Source organism: Mya arenaria, chromosome 6 (assembly GCF_026914265.1).
Source record: "Mya arenaria isolate MELC-2E11 chromosome 6, ASM2691426v1".
Taxonomy (NCBI): domain Eukaryota; kingdom Metazoa; phylum Mollusca; class Bivalvia; order Myida; family Myidae; genus Mya; species Mya arenaria.
In genome coordinates this window covers 70,849,555-70,872,388 of record NC_069127.1, presented here as the reverse complement: position 1 = coordinate 70,872,388, position 22,834 = coordinate 70,849,555, and the positions used below count along the sequence as shown (strand labels likewise).

The 22,834-nt window shown below is 34.0% G+C and overlaps 1 pseudogene; it reads right to left on the bottom strand.

The window, feature by feature from the left end:
- Positions 1–762: 762 nt before the first annotated feature.
- On the bottom strand, positions 763–1,744 carry LOC128238013 (uncharacterized; annotated as a pseudogene).
- Between the last annotated feature and the right edge of the window lie 21,090 nt (positions 1,745–22,834).

The window sequence follows — 22,834 nt, the reverse complement described above, 5'->3', positions numbered from 1 at the left end:
TCTGTTGTCTTTTTTTGTTCTAAATATGTAGATTTAATGCAAATTTTGAGAAATTATTACATGTTTAGCTTAGAAGTTGCCAAAAACTGTACAATAGATTTTGAAAAGATTCTGTTTTTTTTTCACTTAACAAACAAAACCTCTCAAAAACATTTATTTAGTGCAAATAGACATAATTGAATGGCACGTACACACATATACAATATGTAAATAATGCCTTGTACAATAATAATGCTTTTCTATGTGATAACCAAAGTAGCCGTGTATCATCAGTATTAGTCAATTGATATATCAATATCATTGATATGGACAAGTCCGAATCAATGACAGCTTAAGTAAATGTATTAAGCTAGTCAGGAAGACTTCTTCTTTTCCATTTGTGATATTAAGAGTATTACTCTAGTCAGGAAGACATTTGTATGCCTTGGTTAGGGGCTTTTCTCAGGATTAAGTTGTAATCTTGGTTATAATTTTATATTTTATTTGTTGACAAATAGCAATTATATTTGATATTAATAAACATATTTTTTTATCATTTTTTTAAAAACAGTCGTTTTTGTCCATATTTATTTTTGCAAATCAGTATTTCAATTTATCGGAAAATGTATATACTTGATTTAGTCTATGTAACAGTTACCAATGTGTAACAGTTCAAATGAGTAACATCAGCTAATGACAAACATCTTTTTTCAAGATGGTAAGCACTCATAATTGAGTATAGTAAGCAGAGCATGTACTAGTACTTGAAGCAACATACAGTAACTAATTGGGCAGATTTACTAAACGTAATCATCTGACTACTCCAATGTGGCCAGTTGCATAAACATTAGCCAGATTGTTAGGATCATTGTCTTCTTGGATGTACCCTTCGACATCATCTTCATGCAGCAAACACAAATTATGTAATATGCAAGCTGCGTATATAAGCTTGCATATGTCTTCTGAATTATGCAATGGAACATTCTGTAATCGTATGAAGCGACCCTTTAAATGTCCGAATGCCCGTTCAACAGTTAATCGCACACTAGACAGTGTCCTGTTAAAACGAGTTTGTTGTGGCGTTAGGTTTCCAAAGTTTTTAAAAGGGTTTTTTAGCCAGTTTCTTAGTGGATACGCACTGTCCGCCAAAATATAATGATCATGAATGATAAGTTGTCCAGCTTCTGCCTCTTCATATAGACTGGAATTTCTTAAAACCCGTGCATCATGCACACATCCTGGCCATCTTGTGTATACATGTGTGATCCTCATTTCATGATCCACAACAGCCTGAAGCACAGATAAAAAACATTATTTTTAACTTTGGGTGGGAATTCTAGTGCTTACTAAGTACTGTGAATAGAATCCCGCTGAAGCCACTACTAGGGGTCCTGAGCAGTTTTGCATTTTTCATTGCTTCTCATGAAGACAATCAATAAAACCATGTCTGCTATTTTCTATCTTGTTTGTTATCACTGCTTTCGAAGGACCTACATTTCATCAGAAGTTTTCACCTGAAGATGTATTGATGGATCTCCTTTTAAAGCTGAGGAAAGTCTTATATGGATATTTTACTACAATGACTATTTGTGTTTAAAAATTGACTAATAAAAAGCAATACCTACGTAAAGGGATGAATTTTTCTTCACTTTGAAGCGTTGACCTTGTTTACCAAATGTTCAAATAATGGCGGGTTCAAACTTCCAGGACATGGAAAAGGCCCCTGTGATGGCCTGGGCGGCAGCGTCAAAAGGTCAGCAGACATGGCTGTTAAACAGGGGAAATGTGTCATTCAAAGTACAAATGATTTTTCTACAAGTGAGGTAAAGTACATCTTAGTAAGTGACAAAGAGTATGAGGAATCACACGAAATCCTAATGAGCAAAGCCACTGGTCTTAAAGCCGTGCCTGGAACAATGAAAGTGCATTCTGTGGTACCTGTTGGGGACAATCGTGTCGCTTTGCGCGATACATCATGCAACTGTCGGGGTTGTATCGAGGACGTCAACACAACTGCATGTAAGGGGTGGGGACTATTTGACATGAAGCAATCAAATAACATGGAGCAGCAATCAGTCAAGGAGGTTACACATGCAATAGAAAGTATAACATGTATTGGTAAACCCAGCGCAACGACAGATAAGGAGACTGAAATCATTACTCCTGAGGTTTGGACATACGTCTCAGCAGTGTATGACGGTAGGTGGCATGTTGGTGAATTCACTAAAAAGGATGACCTTGAGAGGGAGGTGCAGATAAATTTCATGCAGCAAGCTGGAAAGGTCAGGAACAAGTTGATAGTGGCCACCAGTACGAGATGAACTTTGGCTTCCAATAAAAAATATGTTGACAATAGTTCCAGACCCGCGACCATCAGGAAATACAAAATGACTCTATGAACTGAATGTGTGATTGAAAACGCAATTGTTAAGAGAAATGACATATAAATTGGAAAACAACGCTTCAACATCATGTTAACTTGTCGTTTCTGTTCACCATGCAGTTGTGTTGTTCTCATTTTTATGAGCTTTTCCTCCTAGATATTGGTTGTTTCAGCATAGTTCTAATCTATTCGCATCGTTTGCGTCTAGATTGTTGTTTAAATTGAGAAAATGTTCCTTGTTCAAAGTTGTTAAACCATGTTAACTTCCGTTACTTTTTACAAATTATTTAAAACATACATCAATCACATTATTTAAAGTAAATATCATGTAAAATTTGTTTTACAATGACATATGCTCATCAAATACAAACATCAAGTAAACTGTTGTATAGTTATACGATGTGAGTTGTTTGTATTGCTTTTGTTAAAGCCGTTAATAAATAGTTGCAAATTTATTCAACTTACTATTTATTAATATCAACAGTTTTGCAATTGCTTAGCTATGTGCTGGGTATTTTTGTCGGTTTACATGTTTGTATATGGCTACTTCCATAGATGAAACAGTTTAAATAGTCAGTATTTGTACAGCCAATTTAAAATGTAAACAAATCATCTGAACGTTCAATTTAACATCCGTTACATTGAAACTGCATTGGTTATCTTTGAACAGCCGCATTGTGATTGTCCGCCATAATAAGAAGACACACCTTTAAAACAAGGTACCTGAGAACACGTATAATGCAAATTATTATTACGGGTGATTTTCGAAAGCATCAATCTCACTTCATTTTCTCAATCTTAAAATCATAATAACAGCATAAATTTCTTGAATGATTGAGCAATGTCTCGTGTAAGCGGTAGGCACTGGTCAGCCAGCAAACAACTTTGACTGGTCTGCAATCCTGGGCGCTGATCTTGGAAGGCCATATGGTAGGCTGCCGCCCTCTGACTCGATACATTTCGACGCACGGCCGAAATAGCCTGAGCTAGTGTTTGTGGCTGTAGTTTTTGTAAGGCATTGTGATAAAATGTGTATCAAATCAAACGAACATTTGAAAATTAAACCACCCTGCAAGTTAGCGATTATTCATTTTGACTGCTGTACAAAATTAGTTTAAAGCCAATTAAAACAGTTAAAAAGAGAGACACCGCATATACGTACAAAAATGTAATAATGATTTAGATATGAATTGCCTCCCTTGGACGGAAAAATCGGCGATGACGCCCCGGTTTTATATTTTACCATTTACTTTTTCTAGAATTGAACTTAAAAAAAACATTTATAAATTGTAATTGAATAATTTATTACCATAATTTTCTTACAGGGCCTCATGCAATTGAGCGCGCGCGAGATGCCCCAATGAAACGCCAGACTGGTTGTTAGGAATATTTCGTTCTGATTGTTTAAACATGATGGGCGAAAAAATGGTACAGGCGAATAATAGGTCATTTACCAGTACAGAAAAACACTTATATGCATATGTTATGGTAAAACATACATAACACCTATGATATACAATTTGATCTTTTTTTTCAAAGAACCTTAACCAGATTAATAAGGAAAATCACGTCGGTTAAAAACCAACAATGCTCAGTCAATATTAACTATTTTTGAACAGGGTTGTTTTCAACCCTGTTCAGTGTAGCCAGAAACTCGACACTCACAACATAAAATGCCTATTAATAGTAACAAGTGTCGTCTGCCTCTTTACCACCAAAAATATAGTTTGAGAAAGTGCGGACTATATAAATTGCAAGCTATGTTTCCAATAATCGAGCTAGATTTGACAAAGCAAGAAGCAATCATAACGCAAAATATATTTTAATCATTTAATTTGTTGAACTGAAATAAAGATAATATTAAAGTAGTATCCCTGCGCCCAAAAATGAATGAACATCCAAACGTAAACAAAGAATTACTATCCACTAAAAGCGCATCATTCCATCACGTGACACAATGATCTCAATGATCGCACAGTTTCCCCGCTTAAAACATCACATGATAGCCCACGTGGAAATAACAAACGCACGCCATTTTGACAGGCACGTACTTAAGTGCTGACGAGTTAGCTGACGATATAGAAATATAAGAGAGTTGCTGATCATATAGACAATGAAGGAAAAAAGTTTTGGAATTAAAGATTTTTCAAGACTTAATGTTAACTTTATTTTATATACTTTTTATAGTGTACGTATAGACGGATGTTTGTGTATTTATTTTTGAAAATGGCATTTCATTGAAATGAATTGATTGAGAAAATATCACGGATTTAATAACTTTTTAGGTGTTTCATCTACAAAAATCAATTATTTTAATTTTGATCATTTTAATTTAGAAACTATTTCTCTTTAATGTGTTGTATTTTTGAAGTTGTTTTGTGAATAACAAGGCAAACATAGGCAAACTTTTGCTAATAAGTAAAGTTAAGTTAATGCATGCTTTGATAAGATTTATCTTTTGCGTTTTATCTTTATTAAGAATTGTTGGGATAAGAGTGAGGTTTGTGCACATAAACTGGTTTAAACCCCCAGTAAATTTACATTCTACTGACCGTTCCAAGGCGGTACTTAACAATTCTTGATAAACATACCAATTATTTATATATATATATAATATTTATGCACTGTGCTGTTTGTAGAGATGTGTGCTGTTCTATGTTTCTTGTTTGTAAATTTGTGTTCTATGTCTTTGGCGTTGCCCATTGCCACTAAACCGGGTTTATGTTTAAACGTTTTGCTACTGAGCATGTTTCTGTAGCTTTTTGCATATATATTGATTAGTATATTATTTCATTTTCTTGGTTAGGAATAGCATAAGCATTCAATCTTTTTTATATTTTCATTTTCTATTATTAAACCCCACACATTTACGGGGAGGAAGGCTTCGTGGAGTGTGTTTCTATGCTGTTTCAATAATTCACCAGCCATTGCATATGATCTTTTTATCGTTCCTCCCTGCTGAGAATCCATTTTTTATGTAAATAATGTATATATCATTTTAAAATACTATTTAAAATTTTGACAGTGGCCCTGAAAAGGATCGTTTTCAATTTCATAATTAGAATAGTCTGTGTTAATACCAACATCTAATTACCAACCAGAAACTTTTTTAGTGTATATTTTAAATTCACCCGGGATGATCAACCAATTTCTATTTTATTTCTTTGGTTAATAAATCCTTGGCAAGCCTTACTCATATTGTAACACCATAGGATGGAGTTTTGCTGGGATTGGTTACATTCTCCATCCTGGTTTGCCTGCTTACACAGCGACATTAACTTTATTGTCAATAAAATATTAAATTGTCATTGACCATCATGCTTCAATAAACCTGGGGCGGCCCCTGTAGTTGTTTTACATGGGGACTCTTAGATTCGCTGTGCTACATATCAGCACCTTATTAATACACACATGATCGTGAATCATAATGGTAAAAATCCGTATAAAGCCCTGTTCATGCAGCGCTATCAGCGCTTTGATTACCGTTATTGTTACTGCTGCTTTTTGCGCTTGTTTAAACGCATAACTTGTTTCCGTAACGCGTTGAGATGCAGTAAAATCGGTCGGACTCAGGAGAAAACGATATTGCACCAACACTGTCTTAAACCTTTGGCAACAAATGCGCACCTCGTGCGACACAGGCAAACATAGATAATCACCGAATCATTCAAGTATAATTTATACGGGATAACATTTGGTGAAAAATCCCACCTTAGAGAACATCTTAAGACTTATATAGGAATGATTGATGTCAAACACCATTAAAACAATTATCCTATCAAATCGAATTGACATCTGTTCGGTGCACTATTTAAATATTTCTGTGTCAAAATTTAAATTCAAATATGAAAGTTACAAGTACAATGTTGGTTGCATAATTATCAAATAATAATTGTCATATTTGTCGATTACAATTGTACAATACGTTCGCTGGAAAGGTACGTAAACGCTGCAATTGATACAAACTTTTGTTTTCTTTAGTTCAAATGCAAACAAATAACATAACATGCTGATTATTTTCAGTAAATTCTACTATTTTGTGATAAGATTCTGGTATTCGTATTTTATTATACGTATCTGTGAACGAATTAAAACAAGTTGCTAAAATAATTATGGCTTTATTCTGAATAACAGGGTTAGCGAAGTTAACAATTCAAAATGTTGGATTTTTTAATAATTCCGGTGTTTTGTATTTAGATTTTGGTTTGGTTTGACTTATTTACAGATAATTATAAGGATCCACGACAGTTTAATAACAGGATAGACAGGGTAAACGAGTGTCGACATAGTGCTCTATACAAAGACACGCATATTTTCCCAACTTCACTCATATGAGGAGCAGGCTCGACATCAAGATTTTTTGATACACCTTCTATTCATGTTTCAAGTTATTGTTTGCTACTGAGAAATAACAGCCATCATTTCCTTTCACTTACATGATGCGTATTAGTTCTCTTTAAAATCAAAACAGGAGAATTGTTATTTTTTGGTTTTATAAAGTTAAAATTTCAGAAGCATCCGAAATTAATGTTTCTGATACAAACATAGCAGATGAAGTATCTGCTACATAAGTATGGTAATTAGGTGACCATGATGGACTTGACTCAAAAAATCTGTTAATATTTCCATTGTCAAATTTTGCAGAGGTTTTAATCAATCCTCAAAGCAATTCCAAATAAAAATAAATGTAATTATCCATACTTTCATTGGAACATATTTTTACATATATATAAATCATTCTTTATTGATTTTCTTTACGAATTAAATCATGCAGAAAGAGTCTTTTTTATTTTCAAACTAAATCACACAATTTGACAAATAATCAAGTGTTTCTAATGTTCTTTTAGGAGGAGTCATAACCATGCGCTGGAAGTCCTAAGTCCTGATGCTTCCTGGTATCCTGAAACACAAACCAAAGAAGATTTACGAACTTCCATAAAGAAGATGAGCTCACAATTTCTCTGCCATCATTTTCGAAGTTTTATAAGAAAACTACAATATGTAATATCTTGCTGACTCCTTGCTGATATTTGGAGGTTTCATGAGTGCATTCACTTAAATTATGAAAGTTTCTTGTCTTTCAAGGATTGAAGTTTGGTAGTTTTGGTCCTTTCATATATACTTAAGTATATTCTCCATTTTTGGTTGTTTTTGCATTGCAACATGTAAAATAAAATCTCATTGAGATTTATGTCTTAATTTGTTAATGAACATGTTCTTGAAGAACACTGTAACTTCCCTATCAAAAATCATTTTTGCTAATTTTGTACAAAACTATTTTTTTTAGTATATACATACGCCCATCATGATGTACAATACCTGACTGAAACTATTTTCTGTAATTCAGAAAGTCAACATCTGCAACACGCCAATATGCCCTTATATCTGATAATATCATCAATCAGTTGGAACAAACATTTTGTAAATATAGAGCAGAATATGACTTACATGTGGCTATTTTCCATGCTTTTCAAGGTTATTATGCTTATTTATTTTTTGACTGACACTCTCTAAAATGCGAACATTTCTTTTACAAATACATGGATGAATAGTATAAACCTTTGGCCATGCTTTAGAAGAATGAGCCTTCACTGAATGTGATAAGGGCCCTGAATGATAACACATTAAGGACTAAAAGCACTCAAAAGACATGTCTAAAGTCAAATGAAATGTTAATAAATATTAAAGCTAGTAGTATTAGTTTTGATAAATGAATCTTTATGGAACATAAATAAAGAAAACGTTAATGATGCATCTAGGTATTATCAAACAATCAAGCTACTTGCGATGCTTTTAGGATGAGAGCCATGGTTGCTATAGAAACATGAGAATAGTTACAGTAATAAATCTTCAAGAATTGTAATTATGTTGTCCAACGCCCAAAGTTGCTCCATGCCACTTGCACATCTGCATACTATTTTTTTCAAACTGCAACATAACAGCCATAAACCATACCTGACTAAACTAGTTTCTGCGCTGCCGAGTCTCCAACTATTTCCCAATACTCAGAACATGATGTTGTTGATGACATCATGAAGTATGATATTGTTAACTATAAAATCTAGCCATTTTTCATTTCTATTAACTGTACAATCTGTAATAAAATGGTAAATCAAATAGTGAGCTGAAACATATCAACACCCAGAACGTAAAAGTTGGAAATGACAAAAAATAGAATAATTGACCAGCTATTGATCATCACTTAGAACGTAAAAGTCACAAACGACAAAAATAGTAATATTGACTAGCTATTGATCATCACTCAGAACGCAAAAGTCACAAAATAGTAAATTGACCGGCTATTGATCATCACTTAGAACGTAAAAGTCACAAACGACAAAAATAGAAATATTGACCGGCTATCGATCATCACTCAGAACGTAAGTCACAAACGACAAAAAATAGATATATTGACCGGCTATTGATCATCACTTAGAACGTTAAAGTCACAAACGACAAAAATACTTTTATTGACTTTTGATCATCACTAAGAACTTAAAAGTTGGTACAGTATTTAATTTAAAAGTATAATATTTTCCACTACTGAGCAATAACGTTGCTGACAAGTTAAAAAACAAAATACGTAATTCAGTTACTTAGTATCTAATTTGTTAAACTCACCTGATACATTAAAGGTAATCTTGCACATCCAAGGATTGAAAAGAAACATATTTTTACGTACATGTTTAGTTTTATTTCTGGTGGCAGACAACAATATTTGCTGCTGTACACTTTCCATTTGAATGATCTTTGGATTCGGTATTTGTATGATCTTTAGTGCTTACCTCTGCGGTAAATGTAAACATACTCTTGTCGTCTAGTGTAAAAATGGATTCACGGAAGAGATTTGCACAGAGATCTGAATTAGAAATTAATCAACAACTAAGAAAACTGAACATAGATAAAACAATAAAAGCGAACCAGAAATCCGCCAGTATTTTAAATCAGTATCTTAATGAAAATGGACTCGAACAACTGTAGCTTTTGTAGCTTTTTCTGTAGCTTTTTGCATATATATCGATGTTAACTTCGAAATTCCTAATTCGATTGATTTTGATAGTTTACTGAGTAAATTCTACTCGGACTGGCGAAAACGTGGTCGCCACTTTATAAAACCACATCACTTGATGCCATCAGGTCAGGGATAAATAGACATCTGAAAGCACCATAATTTAGAAGATAATTTCATATTGTGAAGGATAAGGAACTCAGGGAATCAAATAGGCATTTTCAGGTTTGTTACTATCATAGCATTTTTTATTTGTGCATGTTGCTGTTATTTTGTGCCAAAGCAAATGTAAACATTCAACAATGGCCCTTTAATTTTTTTATTTCATTTACCTACAAATAAATCATCACTGACAATATTTTTTTTCTTTTTTTAGCCTGTAATGACTGAGAGTAAGAGATGCGGAAAATAAATCACCATCCCGTCAACAGTGAGTTGGACCGGCATCGCATTTACTTGCCCGTCTACATGTCCCCAAATACGCCTATGACCTTGCCAACAAAGCTCAGTTTGACGCCAGACTCTACTTCTTTCAGCGGGGGACCTAGAACATGTTACAGATGTCAAAATATACACATGGCACAAGACAATGCAGTCGCTATCTATCTACTTGAGAGTCGAAACGGATGAAATACAAAAGATTGGCCAAACACTGACACCAAACGTAATCCAGGGTCAGACACATGCTGCTTTACCAGTATGACAACCTCCTACGGCAACAGTTACAACAACTCTTTCATTAGAAGCAAATGCAGGAGCTGGTGAACTTGAAGGCATAATTTTAGCAGAAATGTTGAGGGATTTTGATCTTAGTGACCCACTATTTGGGAAAACAACTAGTTCAACAGCAGTGAACACAAGCAAGCAGGCATGTATAGAAACAACAGTTTAATTCAAAATATAACCATCCAAAAGTGACTGATGGTGGTGTTAGCTGTTTTTGGTCTTTTGATATAGGCTTCGGTTGAGTGTTCTGCTGTTGTTAAATGTATCACTTTCTCAGTAACTGATAAATTTTATACAATATAAACTGAAATTGTTTGGTACACATTGTGTAGATAAAATAGGTTAATATCATATTAACTATTGTGCTATATTGTTCTTAAAAGATATGTCCATGAAAATAGTATATATTGTGTTATATTGTTCTTAAAAGATATGTCCATGAAATATCAGTCTTTCACAAGTCAGAGTGGCATTTGTTATTGTTACTTTCTTTTATAAAATGTGATATATTTTCAGTTTTGTTGTTCCCCGTAACATGTGTAATTATCTTTAAAATGTCGTTCCTTTTTTCTTTTTGTGGCATTAGTTATGGTCACTTATTTTGTTAAAATGAGATATACTTTAAGTATTTCTTGCTACCAGTGTGATTAATCAGTTTTAAGTATTGTTTTTGTTTCCTGTGCAATTAAACAGTTAAATGTCATTCCTTTTTTAATTATTTTAAAAAAAAAACAATGAGAAAACAATACTAAGGTATATGGCTTGGTGCCATTAGCATAGAAAACGGGAGTTATAGTAACATTAACATTGTGGGGTTAGTATAATAAAAATCAAAGAATGCAGTTCCACATATTATTGATTGCATATGAGTTGTGTTAGATGAAGTAGGTTTAGAACAAAAATCAAAATCTGATCATCTTGCAAAACTTGCTAAACTTAGTGTTCACACCGTCAACATCTGGAATTTCGTGAGAATTGTTATCGTAACTTAAGTTTTTCTCAATTAAGCAATTTCTTTACATTTGTTGCCTCGTTACAAATTTTAGAACTTTATTTGTTATTGATCTACTTGGTGCACTAGGCTCTGAACATACCATTGAAAAGTTTGTGGTGCACATAAATGGTAATTTAGTCGGCAGCGAAATGTTTTTAAGTATTGCGGAAAACCACACTGCGTTGTGGTTTGAAGGTTCATTTGTTTGCTGGTAAAGTCAAACTTGATTGCAATTGATTGTCGCAATTCTTATTCTATATTACCAGGTATTATAAAAAAAAACTCACGACTGCGATAAATATTCAAATGGTTGTCTTTAAAGGGAAAAGGATGCGAGGTATATTCCTGTCGCAGTCACTCCGTGGCACAAACTCTGCAAGAAAAAAAACTTAATCACCTAATTTAACTAGCATTCCCTTGTCAACCTCACAAAAAAAATCCTCCCTTGCAGTAGTCGAAATGTCTTTTAAAAGAACACGGTTTAGCTAATTATACGTGTTGATATATCTTCCTATAAAGGTGAAATATCATCTTAGGCAAAGTTTCGAATGTCTTAAAAATTCAATGTTTGAGAACGATTTAGCTGCGTTTGAAAAAAGCAAGTTCACTTCTGTAACACCTAACTTATCGACGACTGAAAAAACATTCCTTTATGAAAATGGTAAAAAAAAGTTACTGCATGAAAACAAACAAATCTCCATCGAGTTCAATGGACATGAGAGTTTTAGATTGGAATCTGCAGCTGGAGACGATTTTCACCAACTTTAAAATGAAGTGTTAAACATTTTCTCGAAACACGTATTAATGATTATTTCGACAATGTGTTAAGAACAATAAAAATAGTCACCCATACATCAGGAAAAGGCTATGAAACATAATGTTGAGTCAGAGTTCATCAACTCGCAACATTTGCAAGCGTAGTTGTGCCATCCCTATTTCCGAAATTGGGGTATTGCGAAGAGGGATACTATGTAGAAAATATCTTAAGAAAATTATCGTAAACTGTGCCTGTGAATTTGCGGGTAAATTATGGACACGACTTAGTTTAGCCAATCAAAACAGCTGTTTTATCTCGTCCACTTTAAAGTAATTACACTGTTAGCTTCTCGGATTTAAAAACGCCATTTGTCCTTATTTGTCACATGTAAGCAGACAGCATTAATGTTATGCAGCCATGGAAACTATCAATTAGAACAATGTTTAACAAGGCGAGGTGCTAAGTGAAGGTGATAAACAAAATGTCGGAGGAAAAGGTTAGTGTAATAGACATACTTGTGCAGCGCCAGATGGAAAATGCAACGGATTTCTGAAAGCAGAGATACGCAAAAAGGGATAAGATTAAAACTTAGAATTAGATTTATGCAAAGTAATCATTTTACGCATAGATTTCAGAAGTTTGTAGTGTGTGTAGATAAGAACCAGCCGCCAATTAGCTCAGTTGGTTAGAGCGCAGTGCTAGTGTTCCGGCAGTCATGGCTTCGAGCTCCAGACGGGGTGCTCTTAACCTCGTGCTGTGTGTAGAGTTTAATGCTGTTCTCTGTTTCTTGTTTGTGATTTTGTGTTCTGTCTTTGGCGTTTGCCCATTGCCACTAAACCGGGTTTATGTTTAAACTTTTTGCTACTGAGCATGTTTCTGTAACTTTTTGCATATATATTATTTTCAGTTCAAAAGGATAAATTATATGGTATTAAAGCTGAACTCCAGATTGGCCGTGTTTTAACCGTTTTATTTTTTGTTGTCTTTCATAAGTAAATTTTTGTGTACATGTCTGGTAACCAGTGATATAAGACTGCTGATAAAACGTCAGATCACAGTTTTAAATATTTACGCTTGAAAAGCATTTCTAAAGCCTAAAGAAAAAAATAAGTTTTTCGTCAGTTTTCAAAGAAATTGAGATCTGTTCTATTGTGAGTTATTTTATCTGACTACATTAAGGGCATATATGCCAAAATCAGCATCTTTCAGTTTTCATAATGTAAAAACCAAGTTTTACGTGAAAATTAGTGTTATAGTCAATGAATGATAGTCTTCAGTAAACAACAACATTTTCACAGCGTTGAAGGAAATACGGCAATACCGACCTCGACATTGGCAAGTGGTGCCTTTGTGATAACAATATTTTATTTGAGAACAACACAAAGGAAAAAGTGGATACTATTTGTTATTTAAAGTCACAAAAATACCAAAAAATACTATACTCTGAATCATAAACTTACAGTTTTGCATAAAAAGACATGGTAACCCTAAAATATATTGTCCATGAGAATTAATTATTTTCCGAAGGAGAAAGATTAAAGACACAAGAAGGGATGTCTCTGCCACAGAGCCATATCAATCAATGTGTTATTTTGTACATTATATTCGGAAAATAAGTAGTACAACTTAGTATATAGTTTTTATCAAAACAATAACCACAACTTATCAAAATGTAAAGATAAAAGCTAATAGAAATTATTTTGCCAGGTAGCTTAGATGGTAGAGCAACCCAAAAATAAGCATACTAAATGGTTATCTGCGTTTTCAGTAGGTCTCAGGTTCGAGTCCTGGCCTGGTTATACCTGATGTCTTCAGATATCTATACTGATATTTATATACTAAACTACAATATTTTCTTTATTTTAATTTATAAATATGTCCAAATATTGCAAATATTGAACATATTGTAATGATACAGACTGACCAAGGCATTTATTTGTATTATCTAGATTTTGTTGGACATCTCGAAATCCAAAATGAACACTCCCAGCGCTCGATAGACTGACCTTGCTGAGCTTTAATAAATTAAACTTATTGAAAGCAAGACCCAGATTACGGACCGCAATTAAAATGGTCATTTGAGTCATGAAATTGGTACAGGGGTCTAGTTTGTTGTGGTATTGCCCATAGCTTCATGGTAGCAGATCCCAGCCACAGTTCAAAAGGGGTGCCACCAAGAAGAATTGGCGAAAATTATCACTAATGTGTGTCAAGGCACTGAAGTAGGGGTAGGGGTATGATAGCATTCAGTGAAATCTCCAGTTTACTTAGTACGCATGATCACCGTATGGATGACAAGTAACATTACACAAATATTGACCTGAAACCGAAAGGCTTAAGGTAACATCTAGAGTTCATAGTGTCGGTAGACCTTAACATTTGTTGTTGTTTTTTATAATAAGTAGTTACGTTGACCGAGACACAGATATTATGAAGTATTTCGGCAGGCTGTAGTGAATACCTACAAGCAAAACTGACCTATAAACATTGTACATATGATTTCAGATCGACTGTGATGCTGTTGTTGTCATTTCAGACGAGGACTGGCCTAGTACATCGTAAAAAGTAGTATTATGATCGATAGGCTCTGAAGGCCTTTGCAAAGTGCATGAACAAGGCAGAGGAAAACACCGACCCACGTTATGGTAAGTACTAGTATGTCTATACTGGCGCTACAACTCAAAAATATCTTGCAGACAGCACCATTGCATAATACAAATGCTACTGCAATTGTAAAACCAAGCCGGGGTGAAGTCTACATGTGGCGCAGTTGGTCATTTCTTTCCTGAGGGAAGATGTAAAATAGGTAATTTAGAAGCTTTTGATGGAGTATTACGTGATTTCAAAGGTGATCTATTGCCAACCACCTCCACTCTTGAAGCGCTTCATCAATCAAGTGTAACATGAAAACTTTGAAAGCATATATATATATATATATATATATATATATATATATATATATATATACAAATTCAACCTTTGGGACATTTTGCCTATTTGAACAACCTTTGGAAGACATTATCATTACATGCTATATATCCTATAATGATATATCCTTTGCATATTCCTTCATAAAATATGCATAATTAAATGTAGTAAAGCATAATTAATGATGTTTTTTTCCCAAAATACTAGCCATCTAGAATATACAATTTTTGACTGTCGCCTAAAGGTAAAGCGCCGGATGTTCATGAAAAAGTACAACCTTTGGGAGAAGTACCCCAAATGTTGTACTGTATATGTCGCCGAAAGGTTCAATATTATATATAATGTAATTTGACTACTTAACTCAGCCGGTAGAGTGGTCTGAATGTTTCGCGGCAGACCCCGTTCGAATGTTTTAGTCCTACTGACAACGTTAAGATGCCAGTTCGGTAACCATGATTTATGTAGCCATCTCCTCAATCCTTTCATTATATTGTCAAATTATTATTTTCTTGCATTTTATTTGCTGTGTTCATAACAATATATGAAGCTAATTTTAATTTGAAGTCGGGCTAGGTTGTGATCTTACTCTCACACTAAGACGAAGATTTATGAACCTTAATAAACAATACAACAAAATATATGCCATTATTAATAAACCACATACATGTTGTTTGTCCAATGACATGCTCTATTGCCGTTTTCATCATTGCATTACTCTTGTGAAAAAGCAGCATTGTTTGCACTTATGACTGGGTTGCTGAATTGCTTCAACCACCAGTTGGTGTGTAAGCTTCTTTAAACTCGCACTCGGGCCTTGCCCATTCGACGAGTGCTCTGGTAAGAGTGTTAGTTATCTAAAATAATTCAAGAATGGTGCACAGACACAATAAAACCCTGGTTTGAGCCATTCCAATTCTTTGACGTGCCGCAAAATATAGAACTGTCACACGGGACCCCGATTAACGTCCATCCCGGAAGATGATTAGTATATAAGTGTTAGCGGTTGGGAATAGAAACTGCTGTCCCTGGATTGACTAGTGTGACACAAGACCACGGAAACACCCGGAAAACGTTGACAATCTATTAACCGTGTATTTCGGTATTTTCTCCCTATATATGGCGATACCGATGAGCAATGCGATGGTTGTCGGAATAAATCCTCCGGCGGGATTATGTATGCCAAAAACGTGCCCTGGTATCCAAACGCGTAGTTAGCAGCTAGCCTATTTCATTTTCGTGAGCTGGAAGAACATCAATACTTATGAAACGGGTATAAAAATTACAAGTTATTATGACTATATGCAAAATGCAGCATGAATGACTCATTTAATAATAGTTTAATACGAAAAGTTGTTGTGTATGATGTCCACATCCTGTTATGCCAATGCCAAAACGATTGTCTGATTGAGGGTCAGACATCGACGGCCCTATACTTGGAGGAAGAATTGACGATTGGATTTTAAATATGTCTCTGGTGTAATGTTGTCTGCGATTGCATACGTTTTCTTCTCAGACTTAAACAGACGTGTCGTTGCAAACCCACTGTTCCTATATTTTAAATAACAAATAGAAACCACTCTTTGCTAATATCTACCGTTATGGCATTCCTTAAAACACCTAGTGCACGTGCGTTTTTCAAAATCATTTCAGAACTGAAAAAAGAGTGATATCTATATACATTGTTAATTTATTATGTTTTCAATTTGAAAACAAACTGAAATGCTATGAATATATGTAAGTTTCACTTGTATCTGTTTGATTGTTAAACCAATCGAAATAATTATGTGAGGCTTTTTTTCCAAGAAAATAATGACTGCAAAACAAATCAGTAACGTATTATTTCACTTGAGAAACAACCACCAGAAACCATACAATAAAATTACAATAAGAAAAATGATTTGTTTTAATGAATGTAGTGCAGTTAATCTCTACAAAAATATTTAAAGGTGCACTTGACAATTATTCTTAAATATTTGATACGGTATAAAAGCGGTTACAGGAGGCGAGAAAATGCACAATATAAGATTATAAGTATCTCCCATGGCCGAGAGTGTAAGATAAATTCATTCCGACCCGAGCGTAGAGTGTTTTGCGGAAACGAGGTTTACCGAGTTTCCGCAAAACACCCTGCGCGAGGGTCGGGATGAACCTATCTTACACGAGCGGCTATGGTAGATGCTTTTTCTCCCTACTCAGTTAAACAAAATTAAGAAACAATGTATTTTTTTGCTGGAACTCTTTTGTGCTTAGTGAAAATAATTGCGTATGAATATAGCACGTGGTTGTCATGGATATAAGATATTTTGAACGTTTGCGATTCAAAGATTCATTTAAATATGTATCAAAATGAATCTAGGAACAATTTAATTTATTCAAAAATGGTTCTTATATAGTTTTCCCATCAATTTATAGAAATTATTTCAATTACAAATCGAACTTCAGTTTTCCAGACATACTCATTCGTTTCACGATGTCCCTCCCAGAGGAGTCCGACTGCAAATATTAATTGTTCTGATATTAAGAATGTGTTCATTGGTTGCACAACACCTAGTTTAGTTTAAACTCTTTTTACTAATTTGTGGGATTATATTGTTCCTGAAACAATTCTTAGTCAGTAAAACCTTTAAAATTGGTTATTTTGTTTTGTATTCGAATAACAAGGGACCACATAAATCCGCTGGCGACTTTTGGACACCAAATAACTGGGGGTTGACGTTTTCACTTAAACCCAGGTTATGGTTACACCATAGAAGTCGAGACAACCGTTGAAGTATAAAAAAACACGAAAAGAATAAGGTCACAGGAGCGGAATTTTATACAGGATAATGAGGCCTAAATTGAAATTGATTCGACTTTTTTTATTGAAATCCCTGTAACGGAAAAAGATTTATCACAAGTTTAGAAAAGTCCTCGGTACACACAGAACATAATGCTTGACAAACCTATTGACTATTTGACATACGATTTTGTTTTATTTTGACTGACGAAGAGGTGTATCACTGTTATATTATTGAAAGGCATTTACTGCATGTTTTAAAGACTAATTAACACATAACAAACACTTTGCAAACACGTCAGTAAATGTAAAGTTGTGTTTATGTAAGGTTTATTCGTGTTTCTTAACATGACTTTTACCTCAATTATACACCAATGATATATCTAAATCAATACGTTGAATAAATAACTGAGTCGGAAATAAAAACGTATGTTTTATAATCATCAAGGTTTAATCGAAATCCTTATTAATTTACATGGAAAAGAGCTTTCATATGAAATACGTTTAAGCGAAATACAATATACATGGATTTTTATTACTTCTTCAGGAAGGATCGCTTAAGATCATATCGTTCTTTACATGAAGCTTACAAAGGCCATTTTTCCTGCAACAAAATAGAGGGAAGAACAGAACAATAACACTAACATAATTTTACGGAATATTTACATTTGTTTGAATTGTATTCATAATCTTTTTAAGTTCTTAACCAGACGACTTACACTGAGCAGAGATTATCGGTTGAAAATTCAAAACAATTTGTACTTTTGGGACATATAAATTTGCATAGGTCCTTAAGTACGAATGTCCTGAAAATCTTGTGACAAGCATATCATCAACTTTTATGTATTTACTTCAATCTTTGATTTCGCATAACTTGACGTAAGAACGTGAAGGATTCTGTATTTAAGACACAACCGTTTCATTCATTGGCAGGTATATTGTCCTTAAGTCTATAATAAATTCATATAGTGTACTAGATGCCATTTTTTCTAAATCGAACAACTTATAAAATATTCAGTGGTTCACATATATTTTACTGTTTGAAATTATGAAATAAAACGAAAAGGACTTTATGGACTTATGCATGGCATAAAGAACGATATATTAATCAGCTTTTAACACTACCGAGCCCGGTAAACAAACACTTATTATTACAATTATTTTGATGATCTATTATCCACGTTGTGGTGACAAAAAAAAAATGTTATTTTCTGTTTTCTGTTTTCGTTTTTACATGAAAGGATGAGGTATTTCAGAGTATGATTTTACAAATCGGTCTAACCATAAACAATTAAATACATGTCACCACAAAAACATAACGTCAAATGAACAAACGCATCAAGAAAATAAATTATATCCAGTGAAAAAGAGCATACATTGAACTAGGGGCGACATGTTTATGTCTAGATAGTCAAGTATGGGTAATAATTACCTCGTACTTGAATACTTAATTAGAAAACAATCGAACGCGGGCCGTTTGAAAAACAAAAACAAACAAAAAAAACAAACAAAAACAACATAAATATGTAGATAAACATTTGAAAAAAACAACTAGAAAAATAAATTAATACAAAATGTCAACATATTCTTTGGTATTGAAGAAGTTTTAGAATTCAGATAGTAGTGAGGCGACTGGGAATTCAACAACAAAGAGGTCAGTTCACATTGTTATATATGTATGCACACTGGACGAAACGTCCTGATCTCAGAACACTCTCTTGCCAATGAACTGTCCGCGAGTCTTACTCATCCTTTAATAATATCAAAGTTACCGTACTCTAGCTTTTACATTTTTAAGACACGCATGCTATCCAATTTCTAAATTACAACAAGTCAAGACCAATGAAAAAAAACTCATTTGGCAAATTTCCCACAAACAAATGGGATTAACCCACCCCCTTGGCCTCAGAAATATGTTTCAGTCACACTTGGGGCTGTGACGGAGTCAAGCAATAACGCAGCCTCTATGGGGTGCGGGGAGACCTTAATAAACTCAACAACGGCAATAATACACGACAAGTGGCGACATGTCATGCCCGCTAAATAAGCTTCAGACAAAGTCAGAATATTTTCCATGTTATTGCAACACAGACATACATGGAGTTCAACAGTAAGACGAAAACTATTTATATTTAGTATGATATATTATTTGGTAACGTTCAACTTGGAAAATTAAAGAAAAAATCGAACATCTCAAATTATTGTGTACTTAATTAATTAATGTTTCAATAGTACTGTTTCAAATGTTGACCTCTCAGTGTTACCTTCAGGCCTGGCTGATGTGTGTGCTACGTCGCCTTATAATTGTGAAACCGTTTTGAAAATCCTACTATGTATGATCAATACAGCCAGGACAATGTTTACTCAGGATCGATTGATGTACTTACGTTTTGTTGAAAATCCTTGTATACATGGTAAAGTTTCAACCCGGACTAAGTTTAGTCAAAATAAGTTATATCAACAGTATTCATTTTGATATTTAACTTGTATTGTGTCCTTGACATTTGACGTACAAATCATTGCTGTGCGTTCATACCGCTTGTAGGCTCGTACTTAGGCGGGATTCCGATCGTTCAATCCTCATAAACAGACAGAAAAAAGGTACATACATTATCACTACGAAATCGTGGCTTAATAAAATCAATCTTTATTAACAGAACAGAATAGACCATTCCGAAACAACAGTTTTTCTTAAAATCCGCTTTTCTACGATCATCATAATTATCAAATCACTATTGAACCCATGGACAAATCCCGCCAAATATGAGATACTGCGATGACCGTGATAGTATGCAACTGACTGGTATGTTTTGCCTATTAACCGAAAACAGTAATCTAATATCTACAGCGTGCTTAAAAGATAAAAGAGACATTTAGAAACGTTTAAAATTATAAACATATATATATATGTTATAGCACCATTACTGATGATAACATTTTACTGAAAATAATTCATCTATGCCATATTCTAACATGACACATACTACTCTTACTGACAATATATTTTTCGATCCCTAAACTTTACTGTTAGGCAGAGATAAAATATAAATGTCATGCGTAGGCAATTAAAAAGGCAATTTACTTCTATGTCCTTTTATGTTAAAATGTGTTTACACCTCAGAGGAATAATGAACCCACAAAAACAAAAACAACCAAAAGTAAATAAAAAGCAAAAAAAACAAAAACAAATGCGATAACATTAAATGTAAAAACCTGTATGCAAAACTATATTCTTTTTTTAACACAGTGACTTTTCGGTAAAATTTTCTGATCCTAAACAAAACTTTACTTTTAGGCAGAGGTAAAATATTCATGTCATGCGTAGGCAATTAAAATGTTACCCAAAGGTCGGATTGTGTTAAACGTTTCGGACACTATATTAAATCATTTTCTTGCTCGACATATGCTACGGGTAACCAATGTCGCATGTGTCAGGTTCAAACATGCAATTTGCATTTTTGTAATGTTATACGAAGTTACAAGAATATGACCTCACCCTACAGTTTGTGGTCCAAGTAGGCTTATAACAGGTCAAAACAAGTCCTGAATTGTGCACAAAGTGACCCCGGTTTCTGCTTGATGCCCTTATAAATACATATTAGGGACATAATATGCACGAAGTGAACAGATAAGGATGTTGCATAATTTGTCGCCCTAGTAAACGTATTAAGCTAGAATTGCTAGTCCTTAAGCTGAATTTATAGCTATCTCCGCCTACTGGTTATTGTCCTAATAGGCACATGAGAGGGAAATTCCAGTCCGAGCTGAACATTTACTGCTTCCGCCCACTGGTTGTCGCCCTAATAGGCACATCAGAGGAAATTTCCAGTCCTAGACGAAAACCTTTATGTTTATAATAATATATCATTTGATTACGAACAACTTTGAAAAGCAAACAAATCGAACCTCTTAATTTATTATGTACTTAGTTAATGAATGTATCAACAGTACTATTTAACTGTTGACCTCTGAGTGTTACCTTAGGACCTGGCTGATGTGTGCACCACGTCCCCTCATAATGATGAACCTTCATGGCAAAGCCGTTTTGAAAATCCTATTATGAAATATCAAAATACAGCAAGGACAATGGTCGGTCAGGATGGATGGATGTACTCACGTTTTGTTGAAACTCATAGAATGCATTGTTCATCCCGGACTAGCTTCAGTCTAAATAAGTTCTATCAACAGTGTTAGTTTTGATATTTAACCTGCAAGTGTGTCCTAGACATTTGACGAACACATCTGTGTTTATGCGCTAAGGGCTTTATGGTGATCCTTTATACTTGGTTAAGATACAGTTCGGGTGGAAGCACTTACAAACTTTTACCCACTCAGTGATCTTTTTTCAATATCATTATTTAACATAACACAAACGCTGAGGTACCAGTCATTCAATATGTATGCGTTTCAAGCCTTTGGATATACGGTTACAATCCTGTTATCAGTCATTAATATTTTCCGTAAATGTTTTAATTAGTGAGTTGTTAAATATTATTCTCTCAATATTCATCTTTGTTATACATGTGTATGGATTGAATTTGAATGAGAGTGTCACTTTTAGGAAAAAGAACTTATTGCTGTGCGTTCATACGGTATGTAGGTTCGTATGTAGGCGCGCGCCCGATTTTTCAAACTGCATAAACCGACAGAAAAAAGGTACATACATTATCACTAAGAAATTGTTGCGTAATAAAACCTATCTGTATTAATTAGACCATTCAAAAGCAACAGTTCTTCAAATCCGCTATTCTACGATCATCGTTATTATCAAATCACTATTGAACTCTCAGACGAACCCGCCAAATATGAGATTCGGCGATGACCGTGATATTATGCAACTGACTAGTATGTTTTGCCTCTACAGCGCGCTTAAAAGACGAGAGAGACATTTAGAAACGTTTAAAATTATAAGCATAAGTATGTGTTGTGGCACCATTACTGATAATAACATTTTACTGAAAATAGTTCATGTATGCCATATTCTAGCATGACACATACTACTCTTACTGACCATAACTTTTCTAAACCCTAAATAATACTTGTCCTTGAGGCCTAGGTAAAATGTTTATGTCATTTCTATGCAGCAAAAAAATAAATATGTATCTATGTCCTTTTATATAAATATTGTGTTTACACTCATCAGAACATTGGATCTACAAAAATAATAAATTGGATAACATGAAATTCAAAATCAAACATTTGGAAAAACAAATTATTACTAAATCTAATACCGTTTGGATTACAATCGATTAAATCGTCTGGTAACATACTTTTTTGTCTTC